We start from the raw sequence: 18,774 nt of genomic DNA on the forward strand, positions 1-18,774 counted from the left end.
GTCAGTCAATTATGCTCCCACAGCAGCTTCTCACATATGCGATCTGAATGGCACATCTCCATGACCACCATACACCACCAAAGCTTAATTGAAACATAAATTTTAACACCATACCTTTAGACATTTTAAGATGCAAAATGTCTCTGAATAAGGGTAAAAATATCAGCAATAAATAAGTTTATTTTGTTCCTTCCCTATAAAGTTTTTGTACCCACCCCTTTACAGACATAGGTGATTTTTGTATTAAGTTGGACATGAACTTGGGAGATTATTCTTCGGCTGAGCCTTATAAATTCTTTGTTAAAGCCTCTCTCGGGTATAAGGCATATCCAGAGTAGAGCATTACCTAACCTTCAAGCGTACAGGGACAGTTAAAGAGAGTTGATTGCTAAAGAAGAATCACATACGTTCAAGTCTACAGTAAAGGACACAATACAACAACAGCATAAAGCACAGATATGCATCACAGCCAAAGGTTATCACCAAAGCCTGTTCCAAAGGCTACTTGGAACAAGGTATCCAGGCAGGCCAGGCAGGGGCTCCAATTGTTCTTCCTCTAAGGGCCATAGCAGAAGTCTTTTTATTCTCAGATCAGGTAATATCAGTATGTACATGGAACACCTCCAAACAAGGGAGCCCAAAGGGTGTCTCATCCTGGGTTCCATATATTCTGCTGATCATGTAAGCACATTCTTGATACATAACCAGCCATAATAGCAGAGATTTATAGGGGTCTCACTGAGGCCAGATGCAAACCATCAGTCTCAATGTTATTAATAAGTAATGTTGACACACTGGTACAATTCTTCTCAGACCCATGGTTACAAAGCAACATTCAAATAAATATTTTCCAATTCTACAACCATTAAAGACCATGTTTTGGAAAAACATTTAACTATTTGAGGAAAAGGTTCACAATATGAAAATACACAAGAAAATCACTGTAGCTACAGAATTTTTAAATGACATTATTGACTCAGGAATAATTAAAAAGTTGAGGAAAGAATTGCTTCTCACCATGTACACTGAAAACAATTAAGAACTAAGAAGATCTGGCCCTTGACTCCACAGAAATACCTTGGCTTGCCAGCCTGTTCTATTTTATTTTTCACTGCTAGTCCACCAATCTGGCCTATACGGTATGGAAGAAATATACGCTGACAAGAGTGAGAATGAAAGGTTTCTGTTCTAGGAAAAGACTGTTCTTTTGCCATAGAAACAAGGAGGCATTGATCGAAGTGATTAATAACAGTTTCACACCACTGCACATGCCTCTATGCTTTGTACAGAGAGACTGTATCCTACAAGCACAGCTCCCTCATGATTAGCAAGGAATAAAATCAGCTTTCTTTTTAAGATCCTGAGTGGCAGCCTCTTCCTTCAACAGGTGGCTCCTGTTATGTATATTAGAAGAGAGAAGAGTGGGTTAGCAAGGGGAGAAAGAGAGGGAGGAAGGAAGGAAGGAAGGAAGGAAGGAAAGAAAGAAAGAAAGAAAATAGGACTTTAAAGTAAAAAGTAGTGAGAAGCATTAAGGAAATTAACTACCTTACAGGCAAAACAGACTTTCTGGAACCAAAATTATGATTTCTGAATTTTAAAAGTAAACAGACTAAATAGGAAATAGAGTGAATACAATGTAAAACTATAGTACTGATGTATACAGGTTAAACATGCAAACAGCCCACTAAACCAAGCAAGTAAACAAAGAAACTGAAAAAAAGTGTTGGAAGCTAAATCTTATGATTATCCTTTTCTGGAAGAAGTAAAAGAAATGGAAAGAAGAGAGAAAATAATTTTTAAAATGAGAGAAGATTCTGGTTAGACATAGGAGAATGAAAACATGTCTACTCCCACCAAAAACCCCACTAAAGAGACAGTAAAGGGTTTTCTTTTTACATCATCCACTTATAAAGACAAAGAGAACAAGGGAAGTAACAACAAATAAGAAATTCAGCAAGATTTTAGAAGCTGAGTATCAGATGGATGAGGATAAATGACAAGAAAAAAAATAAAGCTGAATCTACAGGAGGAAAGCAACCACAAAGTAATCTGATTCATATTTGAGTTTTAACACTAAGTATATATTTATAATTTTAAATTTTTTAAAAATTATTTTAAAAGCATACAACTAAGTTTCTTTAGATACAAGAGTAGAATTAGCAAGAAATATGCCTATGTCATCAAGGGTTATACTTGTACATCATAGGGACTATTCCACTTTACGTATCTTAAACACAGTATTATATGTTCAATAAGCAATGCAAGAAATTGTATCATTCCTTAGCACAGAGTTATGATACACAGCTCTAACATGAGCGAACCCCAAACAGAAGCTGGCCTCATTTTCTTAGTTTCCATTCTTAATTCACACACATTAGTGCACTGAAGGGTTTAACTTTTTATTGCATACATTTCCTTATTAAGAATTATAAAGATGATCACCAGTTCCTCTTAAGCTACTTATACAGTAACCAGTAAAAACATTCCTTAGGAAGTATTTAAAGCTTTGTACAAAGATTTATATGCAATTTTCATTGCAATGTTATGTATCATAATAAAAATCGGTGAAAATATTCATTTAGAAGGTACTGATTGATTAAGTTATGATAATCTTTTTGTAGAATATTAAACAGTTATTTAAAATATCATAGGAAAATGACATGGAAAATGGTCATGATGTATGATTACAAAATAATATGACCCTAATTTAGTTTTATTGAATGCACATACTATATATTTACGTGTGTGTTACTGAATATACATATATGCATGTACTTATATGTATATATATTCATTTAGAGAGAGAGAGAGACAGAGAAAAATGAAGAGAATACAGTAAAATGCTTAACGCTGAGGGTGAAAGAAGTGGCAAAAACTATAGCAAAATCAACAAATTAGCCCTTTAAGAAAAAAATATGCTATTGAGAAATTCTTTGACCTTTGAGCATACTGATTCCTCCTTTCTCCCTATCCTTTAAGCCACTGAAGCTTAATGAAAGCACTAAAGGGAAGAAGCTAAATTCTTCCCTACACAGTTTATATTTCATGAGTCCTCATTTCAATTTATCTTCTTCAGTGCAATTTCTAAATTTCTTTGCCCCTTGCATAATACTTACCTGTCAAAGCTTCATGTTGCTTTCACCATACCTGTCACCAAACTGATGTTAATAAATGACTAAATCTGGTGGTACCAATAAAACTGCCTTACGATCAGCCCCACCTTGACCCCTAAGCCCAGTCTGGTGATCCTGTTACACTTGTTTAGCCAGCATGACCCCTATCCCTGCACCATGATCATTTCAACCTTCCCACTCTCCTTAAACTACCAACCTCGTCACTTCTTCCTTTTCATAAATTGACCTCATCAGACAGCAACCCCCTCACCTTGTGGCCACCAAATTTACAAGTACACCTGTACCTATATTCAACCTTTCCTCCATTCTCCATTCATAAGAGAGGAATTGTCCTATCAAAATTCAGTTTCTGCCCAGCGCTCCAGCTTCCTTCCCCTCCCACCATATATCAGATCCTGATAAATTTATTATCCCTCTCATATTATTTAAGAATAAACTATTCCACTTAACCCCACATTCTTCTCCAGACACCACTTCATAATTCTTTTTAGAGTCAGACAGTGTGCTAAGCATTTTTAACTTAGAGTATCTTAGTTACCCCTCTCAACAACTCATTGCCCAGATTGGCAACTGGAACTTATTTTAAAAAAAAAACGATAATTTTCAAAAAGTGTTAAAACCATGATTCCCATACAAATATAAAATAAACATGTCAATGTCTACTCAACTCAATTAATGAGAGGATAAGACAGAAGTCCAAAACCCCACAAATTTATAGGGAGCGGAGGAATGGTGACATGAATTTTGAAATGGATTGAAAATGTACTTTTTTGACAGTAAGAGAGAGAAATAGATTGGCTCTCTACTAGACTGAATTTATTTGCATATTTATAAACAAGAATTATTTGTATTACTATCAGTGCTCTACAAGTAAACTTTTATTGCTAACAGAGCTGTAAAATAGACTAGTCAGTGACAAAAGTGCATATCCCTACAGAATCAGCTAATTTCCAGCATTTCTGTGAAAGATATTCAGGAAAAGTTTTTGCTAATTGCAAAGTCTTAAAATTTTTCCTACATAGAGATTAGAAGTCATATAAATAATAATTGGAAAATCTAGGATTTAAACCCTAGCCTGAAAAACTTATGCTATTACCCTCTATCTTTCTTTTTTTCTTTCTCTTCTTCAAATTTCCTTAATGAGTTATCCTCAGATGCTCTCTCCATGAATTATCCATCTCTAACTGAATACTCAAACTCAAACTGATTTCTGCCTTTACTATTCTACTGAAATATCCTCATTTAGGTCATGAATAAATTCTGTATCCCCAGAGCCAGTCACCATTCACTTAGTCGTTATTTAATATCAGAAACATCAGACAATATTGAGCATGCACTCCTTTTGAAACACTTTTTAAATTTCCCTTCCATCTTGACACCCTCTCCTAGTTTTAGTCCACCTTACCCCACTCCTGTTCAGGCTACTTTGCCTGTTATCCTCTTCTAGTCATCATTTAAATAAATGAGCCTCTTCAAGGAGCTGTTCTTCCCTTTATTTATTTTTAAAAATTTTTATTGGAGTATAGTTGCTTTACAATGTTGTGTTATTTTCTACAGTACAGCAAAGTGAATCAGCTATACCTATAAATATAGCCCCTCTTTTTTGGATTTCCTTCCAATTTAGGTCACCACAGAGCACTGAGTAGAGTTCCCTGTGCTATACAGTAGGTTCTCATTAGTTATCTATTTTATACATAGAATCAATAGTGTATATATGTCAATCTCCCAATTCATCCCCCCCCCTTTCCCCCTTATGTTTGTTCTCTACATCTGTGTCTCTATTTCTGCTTTGTAAATAAGATCGTCTTTACCAATATTTTCAGATTCCACATATATGTGTTAATATATGATATTTGTTTTGTCTTTCTGACATACTTCACTCTGTATGACAGTCTCTAGGTCCATCCATGTCTCTTCAAATGACCCAGTATCATTCCTTTATATGGCAGAGTAATATTCCATTGTATATATGTACCACATCTTCTTTATCCATTCCTCTATTGATGGACATTTAGGTTGTTTCTATGTCCTGGCTATTGTAAATAGTGCTACAATGAACATTGTGGTACATGACTCTTTTTGAATTATGGTTTTCTCTGGGTATATGCCCAGTAGTGGGATTGCTGGGTCACATGATAGGTCTATTTTTAGTTTTTTAAGGAACCTCCACACTGCTTTCCATAGTGGCTGCATCAATTTACATCCACAGTGCAAGAGGGTTCCCTTTACTTCACACTTTCTTCAGAATTTATTGTTTGTGATAATGGCCATTCTGACCAGTGTGAGATGATATCTCATTGTAGTTTTGATTTGCATTTCTCTAATGATTAGTGATGTTGAGCGTTTTTCATGTGTTTTTTGTTCATCTGTTATGTCTTCTTTGGAGAAATGTCTATTTAGGTCTTCCGCCCATTTTTTGATTGGGTTGTTTGTTTTTTTGATATTGAGCTGTATGAGCTGTTTGTATATTTTGGAGATTAATCCTTTGTCAGTTGCTTCGTTGGCAAATATTTTCTCCCATTCTGAGGGTTGTCTTTTCATCTTGTTTATGGTTTCCTTTGCTGTGCAGAAGGTTTTAAGTTTAATTAGGTCCCATTTGTTTATTTTTGTTTTTATTTTCATTACTCTAGGAGGTGGGTCAAAAAAGATCTTGCTGTGATTTATGTCAAAGAGTGTTCTGCCTATGTCTTTCTCTAAGAGTTTTATAGTGTCTGGCCTTACATTTAGGTTTTTAATCCATTTTGAGAATGTACAATGGAGCAAAGACAGCCTCTTCAATAAGTGGTGCTGGGAAAACTAGACAGCTATGTGTAAAAGAATGAAATTAGAACACTCCCTAACACCATACACAAAAATAAACTCAAAATGGATTAAAGACCTAAATGTATGTCCTTCCCTTTAGAATCTACATTGTCTGTGTGGGCTATTTTGTTCTTCCCAATAATCATATATTTCATAATATATCCAAAATTTGCCTCTGGCATTCCAGTTTCACATATCAAATTTTTAAATGGTTATACCCACTGGGTGTTCATTCAACATATACCTTTTGAAAATTTGCTATACGCCACAGACTTTAATACATGCTTGGGCACCATCCAGTCATAGGATTTCTCACAGGTATTTCACTCTCAATAACTGAACTTAACTCAAGTTTGTGTTTCCTCCAGTTTCCCTTCACTGTAAACAGAATCTCTATCAATAGTGTTGCTTAAAGCAGAAAACTACAAGGCATTTTTGACCCTTCCCTCTCCCTGTACTTCTACATCATAACAAGTCCTATTCATTCTACCTCATAAGTTTGTCTCAAATTAATACAGTGCACCTCATTCCTATTCCCATCCCAAGTGAAAATTAGGGATATCTCTTAAAACAAAATCTGGTCATTGTCACTTGCTTAATTCAAATGCTTCCATAGAACCCCATCTCTCTTAAAATTAGGTCTCAAATCCTTAAATCGATCCTCTAGGTGCTCCTCTTTTTCCTCTGTCTCCATTATTTTTTCTTCAGTCCTAAAATGTGAGGCTCTGTCTCTTTTGCCTGAAGGTTTCCCCAAAGACTGTTTCCTCTGCCTAAAACACCCTTTTACCTAATTTTGTATTTGCAAGTTCCTAATCAACTTCCAGGCCTCAGCTTAAGTTTTATCTTTTCAGGGAGACTTCCCATGAGCTGAGAGTTTACATTGTGTATTCCTGCTTTATTTGACATTTCCCCTTGTATTACTCTTTAAATATCTGATTATTTGTCCAAAGTTTATCTTTCAGAGACCATGTTCATATTGTGTAGTGAAGCACTTCAGCACTTCATATCCTTGGCACATAGTAGGGGCTTTCTACTTATTGAATAGATGAGTGATGCTTATATAGAAGCTGCCTATAACACACACACACACAAAAGTCAGAACTGGGAGAATGGGAGAGCTGAATGACAACACTTAAAATTTTTGTGGGCCTATGTAAAGTTGTGTTGCCACATTTCTGATCATTTCCCTGCCTTTTATAATTAATGCGGGCATGATCTTTTGGGACACACACTCATACACACATACACACACATTTAACTCTACTACCAATATAGAATGTAATTTGCCAGTTTTAGAATCTTGAAATAAAAGTAGTCTAAATAGACAATATACAATTTATATTCAAATTTATTTATTATATATTAAGATTTATATACAATAAATTTCACTAACTCTTACTTGAAAGACAGGCACCTTAGCAAGTATTCTAAAATGAAAGTGATTATCTTTGGTGAACATTTGCCAAATTTCAAAGTGTTTGGAAATAATTTGCACACAAGTTTCCTTGGAGTACATTTTGCAAACAGTCTTATATGTACACTTAAAAGTAGTAGTACCTTATGTAACTAACTGATGGGTGCTTTTGCCTGAAGCACTGCCTGAAATTTTTTTAAGCTCAAATCTCAAGACATAGTAACCATAATTTAGTTTAAGAAAAAGAACTTTGGATTCTTAAAAGTTAACAAATTATCAAAGATAACAAATTATCCATTTGTCCATTAATGAGATTTACAGCAACTTTCTGAAGAGTATCTTGGTGTGCCCATAAGTACCCCTTTGGCTCTCCACAAAGCAAAGATATCATGGTCTTCTCTTCAGGCATATATTCTTCTTAGAGCCCTCAGCCTCCATATACTGTGTTTATTGTACACTCTTCTGTGGGCCCACTAGGCCTCTGGACTTATCATAGCATATGTCACACTGCACTACAAATGCCTGCTTATTTTTCTGTTTTCCCCAGTTGTTAATAACTTTCAGTGAAGACAGAGTCAATTTCTGTCTTCTTTACAATTGCATTTTAATTTTCTAGAACAGAAAAGTGACACAGTACAGGTGCTCAGCAAAATTGGATGAATGGACCTAGTGAACAAGAGATAATGTGACACAACTTCATGAATAAATATTAAATTGAATTGACCAATTAAAATATATTTATACAATAACTTATATGGTCTTATGTCAAGAAAAATAGTAGCAGATAAAATGGGTAGTTTGAATGGTTTTATGTACATGCTATATAAAAAATGAATCAATTTAATAAATTATGATTTTTGCATGGCAGACTGTCAGATTTTAGGCATAATCTAATATACTGATGATAGATATTTTAAAAGCTAAGTGAAGGCTTAAAGGATTTCAGTTTTATTCCCTTTGTTTTAATAAAGGAAATCATTTGTTTTTACTAGATATTGGAATGCTATCATGTTGTGCCAAGAATCTGGTCTTAAAGTTGATGAAAAGGAGCAAATTAAAGGTTATAGCCTATAGATCACAATAACATTTATAATGAAAAATATCCTAATTTCAAACAGAGACCTATGACCATTTTTATAAAGATGAGCATTGTGGCTGAAACTACCTCTTCCAGGAATTTTAGCCAGCTAAATAATTCACTATGTAGTTTTTCAGAAATTTATTATTGTAAGAAAGATTTTTGAAATGTAGTCAAATAACCTGAATAGAGCTAGTTAGAGTCAGAAATTTTAATGTTTATATTATTAACCCTTTGAGGCAGGGGAAGTATCTCCTTAGCAATGGTTACATTTTCAGATGAGCCAAATGGGAAATCTTGGTGTAGTTAGAATCAAGGCTCTATTAACAATTTTGATATGTGCTACACAAATGAACCTTGAAAACATTATGCTAAGTGAAATAAGCCAGACACCAAAGGACAAATAATATGTGATTCCAGTTATATGAGATAGCTAGAATAGTCAAATTCATAAAGATAGAAAGTAGAAACCAGATTGGGAAACAGAGTACTGGGGAGTTATTTAATGGATACAAAGTTTCGGTTTGGATGATTAGAAAGTTCTGCAGAGGGATAGTGGTGATAGTTATAGAACAATGTGACTGTACTTAATGCCACTGAATTGTACAATTAAAAGTGGTAAATTTTGTGCAATGTCTATTTTACCATAATAAAAAATAATTTTTTAAATTCCATTATCATATACTAAGAAATTGAACTACTCATTTTATAACTGGCCTGTTCACAGCCAACATCAGATCCAGAATTCTCTGCTGGGATGGTTAGAATGGACAAGGGCAGCCAGAATTAGAGGCGAAATCATTCTGGCTTATTAAAGGAAGTCATTGGTACCACAATTTGTTGATTAGTTGTTTGGTTGATTGATTCTCCTAAACATTTGAACCATCGACTAGATCTTTTCTCTTTTTAACTAGACACAGTGCCCACTGGTTGATGAATTCTTTCAAAAATTTGAGCATAGGGCTTCCCTGGTGGTGCAGTGGTTGAGAGTCAGCCTGCCGATGCAGGGAACACGGGTTTGTGACCCGGTCCGGGAAGATCCCACATGCCGCGGAGCGGCTAGGCCCGTGAGCCATGGCCGCTGAGCCTGTGCGTCTGGAGCCTGTGCTCCGCAACGGGAGAGGCCACAACAATGACAGGCCCGCGTACCGCAAAAAAAAAAAAAAAATTTGAGCATAGCTGCTAGGAAGAAATAATAAAGGTAAGGCAGGGATGAAAAGAGCAACTAATGAATAAGTCAAGGAATCAGAGGGCAGAAAATGGTTAGTATGGTCCAAGGGTGTGTGATGTCTAACCACGTAGATCAGGGAAAGAAGACCGAGAGTTTTGATCTAGTTAGTCTGGAGCTGACCGGATGTTCAATAGAATAATAATGATAAATTTTCAACTCATTAAATACAAAATAAAAATCAATTAATGTGGTCAAGGTATAAACCCCTTACTTTTCTCTTCCAATTTAACCTGCTCTCTGAAATTTTCCTCTTTTCATGCCTTGTGTCTCCTATGGTCAGAGACCCATTTAGCTGATCTTTTAATGCTATAAATTACTAAGAGTGTCTATCGCACTCTTGCCCTCCAAAAACTGAATCTCCATGTGTTCACTAGTCTCACCTTTTTTGCTTGAATCAGACACTTACAGGAGTTCTTCAAAGCATAATAAGGCCTTATTATTTCTTTCTATCTTGAGAATATTTTTTAATCCTGAGTATAGGAAATACAGTTGAGCCATTTTTTTCAATTTCTAAAAGGATAAAAAGCTAGTACTCTTGACAATGCCAAACTCTTCACAAACATTAAGAATGATTCCTGCGTTCAAATTGAAAATCCATCAATTTTCAGCATTCTTATCATAGAAAAAAATGTTTAAGATTTTCTGAGCCTCAGTTTCATCTGCAAAATGGTAAGAATTAAAACTACAAAACATAATTATTTTTCTCTTCCTGCAGATAAACTGACATCAAATGTCAAAGGAGATGAGTTACCCAAGAAAATAAATTGAGAAAACAATTCAGTGAATGTAAAATTTTAATAGGTATGGGTTTTCTGCACTGTTTTGGTAATGTTCAAATATGTCTGTTTAGGAAAACTGTGAAATTTCATTAAAAATCGGGTTGATCACAGCTCTGACCTATAATTAATAATAATAATTATCCTATCCATAGGTTCTAACATTATTTGTAGTAAACTTTAGTAGGAATTTCAAGATGAAACCTAATCCTATATCTTCATGTTTTATCAAAATTTTACCTTATTTGTCAAATGGAAAGATATCTCAAATAGGTATCAAGGGATTTCCTTTTTTAACTTATTACTATGGAAAATTTCAAAAACACACACATAAAGAAAGAGTACAATGAACAATCATGTACACATTGCCCATCTTCAGCAACCACCAAATCAACCATGTTATCACTACTATGCCCCCCAAATTAATATTAATTTCTTACTACTTTCAAATTTCTAAACAATGTTTAAATTTTCCCAATAGTCATATATTTACAGCTTGCTTGAAACAGGATCTTACTAAGGCCCATAGATTTTAATAGGTTGTTACATCTCATCTCCTTTCATCTATATACTCACAGTCTGCCTCTCTTTTTTCCCTTGAAAGTTTATTTGTTGACCAACTAGGCACTTCTTGTTGTAGAGGTTTTTCAGTTAGATTTGGCATGCCACTCATAATCAATTTACTTTTATTTAGAATACTAGAAATTATCTTCATTACGTTCTCCTCAAATGCCAATATTAAATGAAGGTAAACTTGTACTTCATTCACATATGTGACTATGTATTTAAATTTCATTATATTTCTTAGTATATGTAGAACAGGGATCTTCAGGCCTCATTGACCAGAAAGTAAAAACATAAGGCCACATTCCACTAATATTCAAACAACAATAATTTGGAGTACCCACAATCTAAATGCAAAAAAATGATTTATCTTTACAATATCTTCTAGATGTTTCTAGAGTCCTTGAATATGCTTTCCCCTTGTACTTAAGAACAGGAGCCGCTCAGCCTCATTTGTTCCAGCCTTTTCTAAAGACATGACAAAAACTATTGTCTCTTGTTTTCAACAGCTGTGGGACTACTGACCTCCCTCAAGATGCTGCTGCTCCCACCATGCTGTTCTCCAAATGTACCATTGTACCATTGTACCATTATACTGTTGGATGGGGAGAAAGTAATGCTCTCCTTTTTATTGCTTAATCCCTTGGCATGCAGCAGCAGTTCAGAGACAAAGCTGCAACTTTAACAAAATTGTACTGAATTTTCTGCTATAAAGGAAGCCAGACAACGTAAAGAATAACTTAAATTGTTACCACATATAATTATTCTTAGAGCTTACAGGTCGTTATGTCCTTGGATTTCTTTAAAGACCTTCCCTGTCTACTTTTGAGTCTATTTCCAATAGGTTTGACCCCTACCTTACACCATATACAAAATTAATTTGATGTGGTACATATAATTAAACATAAAAGCTAAAACTATGAAGATTTTTAAAGAAAATATATAGACTTTTTGCACACTTGCAATAATAAACTTGCAAAGAATTCTTAAAGAGAACATAAGCAAAACTGTTGAAGAAAAAAGATAAGTTGGACCTCATAAAACTTACAAGTTTCCATTCATAAGAAAATAATACTGTAGGGACTTCCCTGATGGTGCAGTGGTTAAGAATCTGCCTGCCAATGCAGGGAACACGAGTTCAAGCCCTGGTCCAGGAAGATCCCACATGCCACGGAACAACTAAGCCTGTGTGCCACAACTACTGAGCCTGCGCTCTAGAGCCCGTGAGCCACAACTACTGAAACCTACATGACTAGAGCCCATGCTCCACAACAAGAGAAGCCACCTCCATGAGAAGCCCGCGCACCGCAACAAAGAGTAGCCCCCACTCGCTACAACTAGAGAAAGCCCGTGCACAGCAACGAAGACCTAATGCAGACAAAAATAAATTAATTAATTAACTAAAAAAAAAAGAAAAGAATACTGTTAAGAAAATTAAAAAGCCAGTCACAAACTTGAAGAAAACATGTGCAGTATAGATATCTGGCAAAGGAATTTATCCAAAATATGTAAGAAATTCCTATAACTTAATAATAAAAAGTCAAATAATTTTAGGGGAGGTATTTTTTAATGGACAAATCCTTAATAGACATTTCACAGAAGAAGATATATGAATAACCAATAAACACATGAAAAGTTGTTCAATATCATTAGTCATTAGAGAAATGTAAATTAAAGTCACAATGAGCTAACAGTTCACATCTTAAAGAATAGCTAAAATTAAAAAGATTTAAAATTCAACTTTTGGCAAGAATGTGGAGTAACTGCAACTCTCATACATTGCTGAGTGATAGTGTGCACTTATCAATCTTTTCAGAAAAATAGAAATATATTATAAAATGAAACATACAACTACTCAAATTATCTAGCAATTTCACTCCTAGATATTTACCCAAGATAAATGGAAATGTACTCTAACAGTAAGACGGGTACAAAAATATTTATAGTAGTTTTATTCATTATAGCCCCAAATTAGAACCATCTAAAATATTCATCAATAGATGAATGGATAAAAAAATTCTGGTGGATTCATACATTGATGTACTACTCAGAAATAGAAAGGAATACACTATTATATGATAATAATGTGGATGAATCTCAAAAAAAAAGTGCTGTGTGAAAGAAGGCAATCACAGGAATATATATTGTATTGTTATTTATTTACTTTTGGCCGTGTTGGGTCTTTGTTGCTGCACATGGGCTTTCTCTAGTTGCGGTGAGCGGGGCCTACTCTTCATTGCAGTGCAGGGGCTTCTCATTGCGGTGGCTTCTCTTGTTGCAGAGCACGGGTTTTATGTGCGCAGGCTTCAGTTGTTGTGGCACGCAGGCTCAATAGTTGTGGCCCCCGGGCTCTAGAGCGCAGGCTCAGTAGTTGTGGAGCCCAGGCTTAGTTGCTCCGCAGCATGTGGGATCTTCCCGGACCAGGGCTTGAACCCGTGTCCCCTGCATTGGCAGGTGGATTCTTAACCACTGCACCACCAGGGAAGTCCTATTGTATTGTTATTAACTCAAGTTGGAAAGAAATCAGAAGAGTGATTGCCTGGGTAGGGGATGGAGGGACATTGACTGGAGAGAGACATGAAGATACTTTCTAGGGTGATGGAAATCTTGACTGGGGTGATGGTTACACAGATGTATAAATTTGTCAAAACCCATCAAACTATACCCTTAAAATCTGTGTATTTTATTGTTATGAAATTATACCCTTAAAAAGTTTTTCTGGGGGGGAGTACAGAGAAGTTCCTCTAATGAACAAATGGTAAATAAAACAGATACGGTCCCTACTTCAGGTAGCAAGCTCAGGCTCAATCAGGAGGTTAGACATAGTATAAATCTCCCCACACCACAAGTTCCAGGCACAGCAGCCTAACTCTCAGAGAAAATAAAATAAAATAACCCTATAGTTTAAGCTCTTCCTCTCCATTCTTTATACTCCCAATTTAAAGTGAGCCACTTTACAGGATGTTTAAGAGTGGTAAGTTCTGCCTTCAGAAAAAACCCAGAAGTCATTATGTATGTTTTGCCCTCTTCTCCAATAGGAAATATACATCTGAACATGACAATACAACATTAGCACATGTAGATTATTTGGTTTTAAATAATACTATGAGCAAGGGCATCAGTAGTCCTGTACACATTGAGAAGTGCCAAGTCCTATTCAAATCCATTTTCACAGTCTCTCTTAAAGCATGAAGTCATGCCTGCTGGTCCTTCCCACAGACTTCTGTCTCAGCTCCTTTTCATTGTTAGCCACCAATTGCCTTACTTATTAAGATATTTCAAGTGACAAGACTACTTATAAGTCTGAGCATATTTAGAAACTGTGGCTAGAAAGCAGTGCAGTGTCTGAGTCCAAACTTAAGGATTTACCTAACACAAGCTATTTGTCCCACCCTTAGAGCAAGAACACCTCTAACAGTTACTAGGTACTAAATGGTCGACCTAGAAGATAAAAACTGCTTGGGAAGACTGGTGTAAAATCTCAGCCCTGCATAGATAGACAGCTTGTCACCAGCTGCTCTGAGAAATGCCATAATCCTTAGTCTTCTGTAGTTGATTTCATGCCCACTTTTCTGTTTATGTATTAAAGTGTTGGCCAGTAGAATGGCTGTCCATCTTCAACATATTAGCCACAACATGGCTTTAGCAACACATTGTAAAGACTTTGTCTAAGCAATTTATATAAGCAAATTAGTGGAGCAGTATAACCTGTTTACTCATATTGCATAATAGTTTTATAAAGAACCTCAGTTATTCTAGCTAGGACCAATTTTAGCCTATCCCTCAGACTGGACAAAAATAATATCCACACCTCCACACACATACAAAAAAATTAAAACCATACAAAGGAAGGAAATATTTTCACAAAGAAGCAACAACTCTAATGAGTTGTGACATTAGCTAAAGTATACACTCAACAAATTCTATTGTCATCAGAACTCTTAGCTTTTCAGACTGAAATATATATGTATTCAAGTTACATCAAACTTTCCCACAAACAGTGGTTGTGTATTTCCTGTACTTCAGTTTGTTTAACTGAAGGGACGCAGGAGAGCTGTCCAGAAGTAAACTTTACCTGAAAGGTAAATTTAAGCTTTCACATCTTTCATGGCTTGCAGCTTTTAAAAAGCAGTTGCTTGGGGTTTTTTGTTTGTTTGTTTGTTTTGTTTTGTTTTTTTAACTTCACCCCATCGATGTTAGGCAGAAAGAAAAAGGGAAAAATGAAGACCACATTTTGAGTTACTGCACCCTGTTAGAGAAAAATAAATAAATGAGATTCCTGTGAAGAACATTTGGTTCTTTACTGAGGAGTTTTCTATTTAATGTAAACTTCATTTTTAGTTTTAACATCAAAACTTTACATCAGCTGACAAAACACAGAAAGAAAAGAAAAGGAATCTTTGTTATATTTGTTTTGGCTTTTTTCTACATATTAAACAACAGTCACTCAGTATATCAAGGGAATGAGGAACAACATTTTCTCCTGTTAAATATTGCCTTTGGGAGACAGCATGGTGTATCAGAAAGAGTGGGGTTTTAAAATGAGGAGTGAATTCAAACTCTGAGTTTTCCCTTAATTAACTCTATGTCTCTGTCATATTCCATTATTTTTCTGGGCTTCAGGCCTCTCGTTTGTTAAATAAAGATAATTATACCTGATAGTTACTGTGATAAGGAGATTCAACTGAATATTGGTTCTGCCTCAGATAGTAGCTAGTTTTCTGATAATGAAATTTTTATTTATGGCTATCCTATGATTTCATTTTTTAATCTATAAATCTGTAGAATTGATAAACCAGCTCTAACAATTTCAAATTATTATGAAAATGATCAATCTATATTTTCATTAATACCTTTAGGATTCCACTGAAGACTTACCCAGATAGCTATCTAGTTGACAGAATTATTCATCCTAACCCTGAATTAAACATTTTATTTACAAGTTTCATGCATCTTAAAATGAAAACTTAAGTTATAAAATTCTAGAGATTAGCCCTAAAATAAGAACTAAAGCTCTCCTTGAAGGATTGATGAGATCAGAAAAGACCAAGAAAGCCCAAGTTTATTCTTCAAATGATTTTTTTTATTGCCATGCAACAATTATTTAAATTAAACATTGGAAATTTACAGAACTGTGCAGCTTCCCTGAATGACTTCTCTAGGCTAGATTGCAAGGATGCAGTTTGCTGAGCAAATACTAATTGCATCTCAGGGACACTTTATACAGTAAATTTTACTGAGTAAAATGCTGAAGGTAAGGAAACAGTCTAAAATACATCAGATTTTACAAAATCTGACAAAATTCTCTTCTCATAGGAGTCATATTGTATATTTACACGTAGTAATGATTATTAAGGTCCACTCTAACCATAGTCTTACAACTACATGCATCTATATCAGGGCACTTTAGTTCACCTCTGCTCTTCCTTCTGGTTTACAGTATCCCCTAAGACCATAGATCACAGCGCTCTCCCTGTTTTCATAACTACTGTAATATTGATTCTTACACACACAAACCTTTATGATTCCTCAGATCAACACCTCAAACTGATACATTTCCCCCTGGGCTCTACCCCTATTTCCCCAGATAAGGAAATAGACTCCTTCACATTCCAATCACCAAAAAGAAAAACACACATGCACAACCTGGACTGTTATGACAATCTAGCCAATTTAAACAAATTCACTGAGTTTCAGCCTGGGAGAAGGGATAATGAGAAAGAGAGGGTGGCTATGCTACTTCATTCCACACATGTATATATATATATACATATATATGTATATATATATATATTCAGGAGGAGCATGCAGAATGTTTAAAAGGCCATATTCAACACTAATATTTGAAAAAGCATATCCAATATTAAATTTGAAAAGGTGAATTTTTTTTTTTCCATCAAGTCACTCGGCTTTCTTGCCTTTTTTTCGTTTTCTTTTTTTTTCGGTACGCGGGCCTCTCACTGTTGTGGCCTCTCCCTTTGCGGAGCACAGGCTCCTGATGCACAGGCTCAGCGGCCATGGCTCACGGGCCCAGCTGCTCCGCGGCATGTGGGATCTTCCCGGACCGGGGCACGAACCCGCGTCCCCTGCATCGGCAGGCAGACTCTCAACCACTGCGCCACCAGGGAAGCCCTTGTCTTTTTTCTTTTTTTAACTTTTTATTTTATATTGGGGTATAGCCAGTTAAAAATGTTGTGATAGTTTCAGGTGCACAGCAAAGTGACTCAGACATGTATATTCATGTATCCCTTCTCCCCCAAACTCCCCTCCCATCCAGGCTGCCACATAACATTGAGCAGAGTTCCCTGTGCTATACAGTAGGTCCTTGTTGGTTATCCACCTTAAATATAGCAGTACGTACATGTCAGTCCAAACTCCCTAACTATCCCTCCCCCTCACCCTTGCCCCTAGTTACCATAAATTGGTTCTCTAAGTCTATGAGTCTGTTTCTGTTTTGTAAATGAGTTCATTTGTATCATTTCTTTTTAGATTCCACATATAAGGGATATCATACGTTATTTCTCTTTCTCTGTCTGACTTACTTCACTCAGTGTGATAATCTCTAGGTCCATCCATGTTACTGCAAACGGCATTATTTCATTCTAAAAAAGTGTATTTAATACTAAAATTTATTTATTTGGTGATGATATTTAATTTTCTTCTGATATTGCAAATAACACTAAAGGAAGAGAGTAGGGTTTTTTAGTGTGAGAATACTGAACTAATTGAATACTTAAAGTATATTTCTTTTTTTAATGAATAGTTAAGGAATACAATATATGAAGGGACTAAGGACCAAGTTTTAGTACTCTAAAAGAGGAAAGCACTCTTCACAAATACTCAATACACAGAATTTATGGTACAAGACATCATTATCCAGCACAAAATTACCTAGCCCTTTCAAAAACAAGCGTAAATATTTTTCTGTTGAATAGACACAATATACACCTAAAAGTAGTAGTGGTACAGCATTGAGAAAAACCTAGGCATACGGTATTCAATCAGATCAGTCTGTTTACTTTGGAACAATTACTTATGAAAATGTTTGGCAGAATATGTAAAAATTACTAATGAAAAATTATATAACTTTTAAAGAAACCAAATCTTTGCATATTTGGTACACAGGGGAATCAGAATAATTATCATCAGTCCTATAAAGTGAACTGTACCAATATCAACTTTGTCAACTCTGTACAGATTGTGAAACAATTTGCCCCAGATAGTTTTATGCCATAACAATGGCAAAGTCTAATTTCCAAGTTCCAGGCTCCATTGTGGAAATAAGCCACTTCAAGCTAGTTTAGTTAATGATTTCCTTTAGGTTTATTTACAAAATAAAGATAAATCCACATTGATTCAGATTTTTCTAGGGTGAAATAGATACCCCGAGTGTGTTTTTATTCCTTAGGAGCAGGTTGAATGCATATAAAAAACTATTATATGGTGTTATGCTTGGCTGGCCTTTGATTGGTGAAGAGCGTCAGTTGAGTGTTTAATATCTGGGAGGATTTATGTGTGAAAAACACAATTTTAAACTGTCTGTGCTTTAGCTTATTAATTAAAATTTAAAATCTTCAACCTATTTCCTAATCCTTTATGTCAATGCAAAAAAAAATCTTAAATCTATTTAAAATAAGAATGACAAGTTTTACTTGATCCTTTTTGAAAGTTTAATATAGCTGATCTTCATCACTTCAAACTCCTGATAAATCAGACTTAAATGCTGTTATGGATTTAATTGTGTCCCCCCAGATTGTTATGTTGAACTCCTAATC

The sequence above is a fragment of the Delphinapterus leucas genome, chromosome 8 (genome assembly GCF_059928025.1).
Source record: "Delphinapterus leucas isolate spDelLeu-1000000601 "Yukka" chromosome 8, BTC_Dleu_Yukka2, whole genome shotgun sequence".
In the NCBI taxonomy this organism is placed as follows: domain Eukaryota; kingdom Metazoa; phylum Chordata; class Mammalia; order Artiodactyla; family Monodontidae; genus Delphinapterus; species Delphinapterus leucas.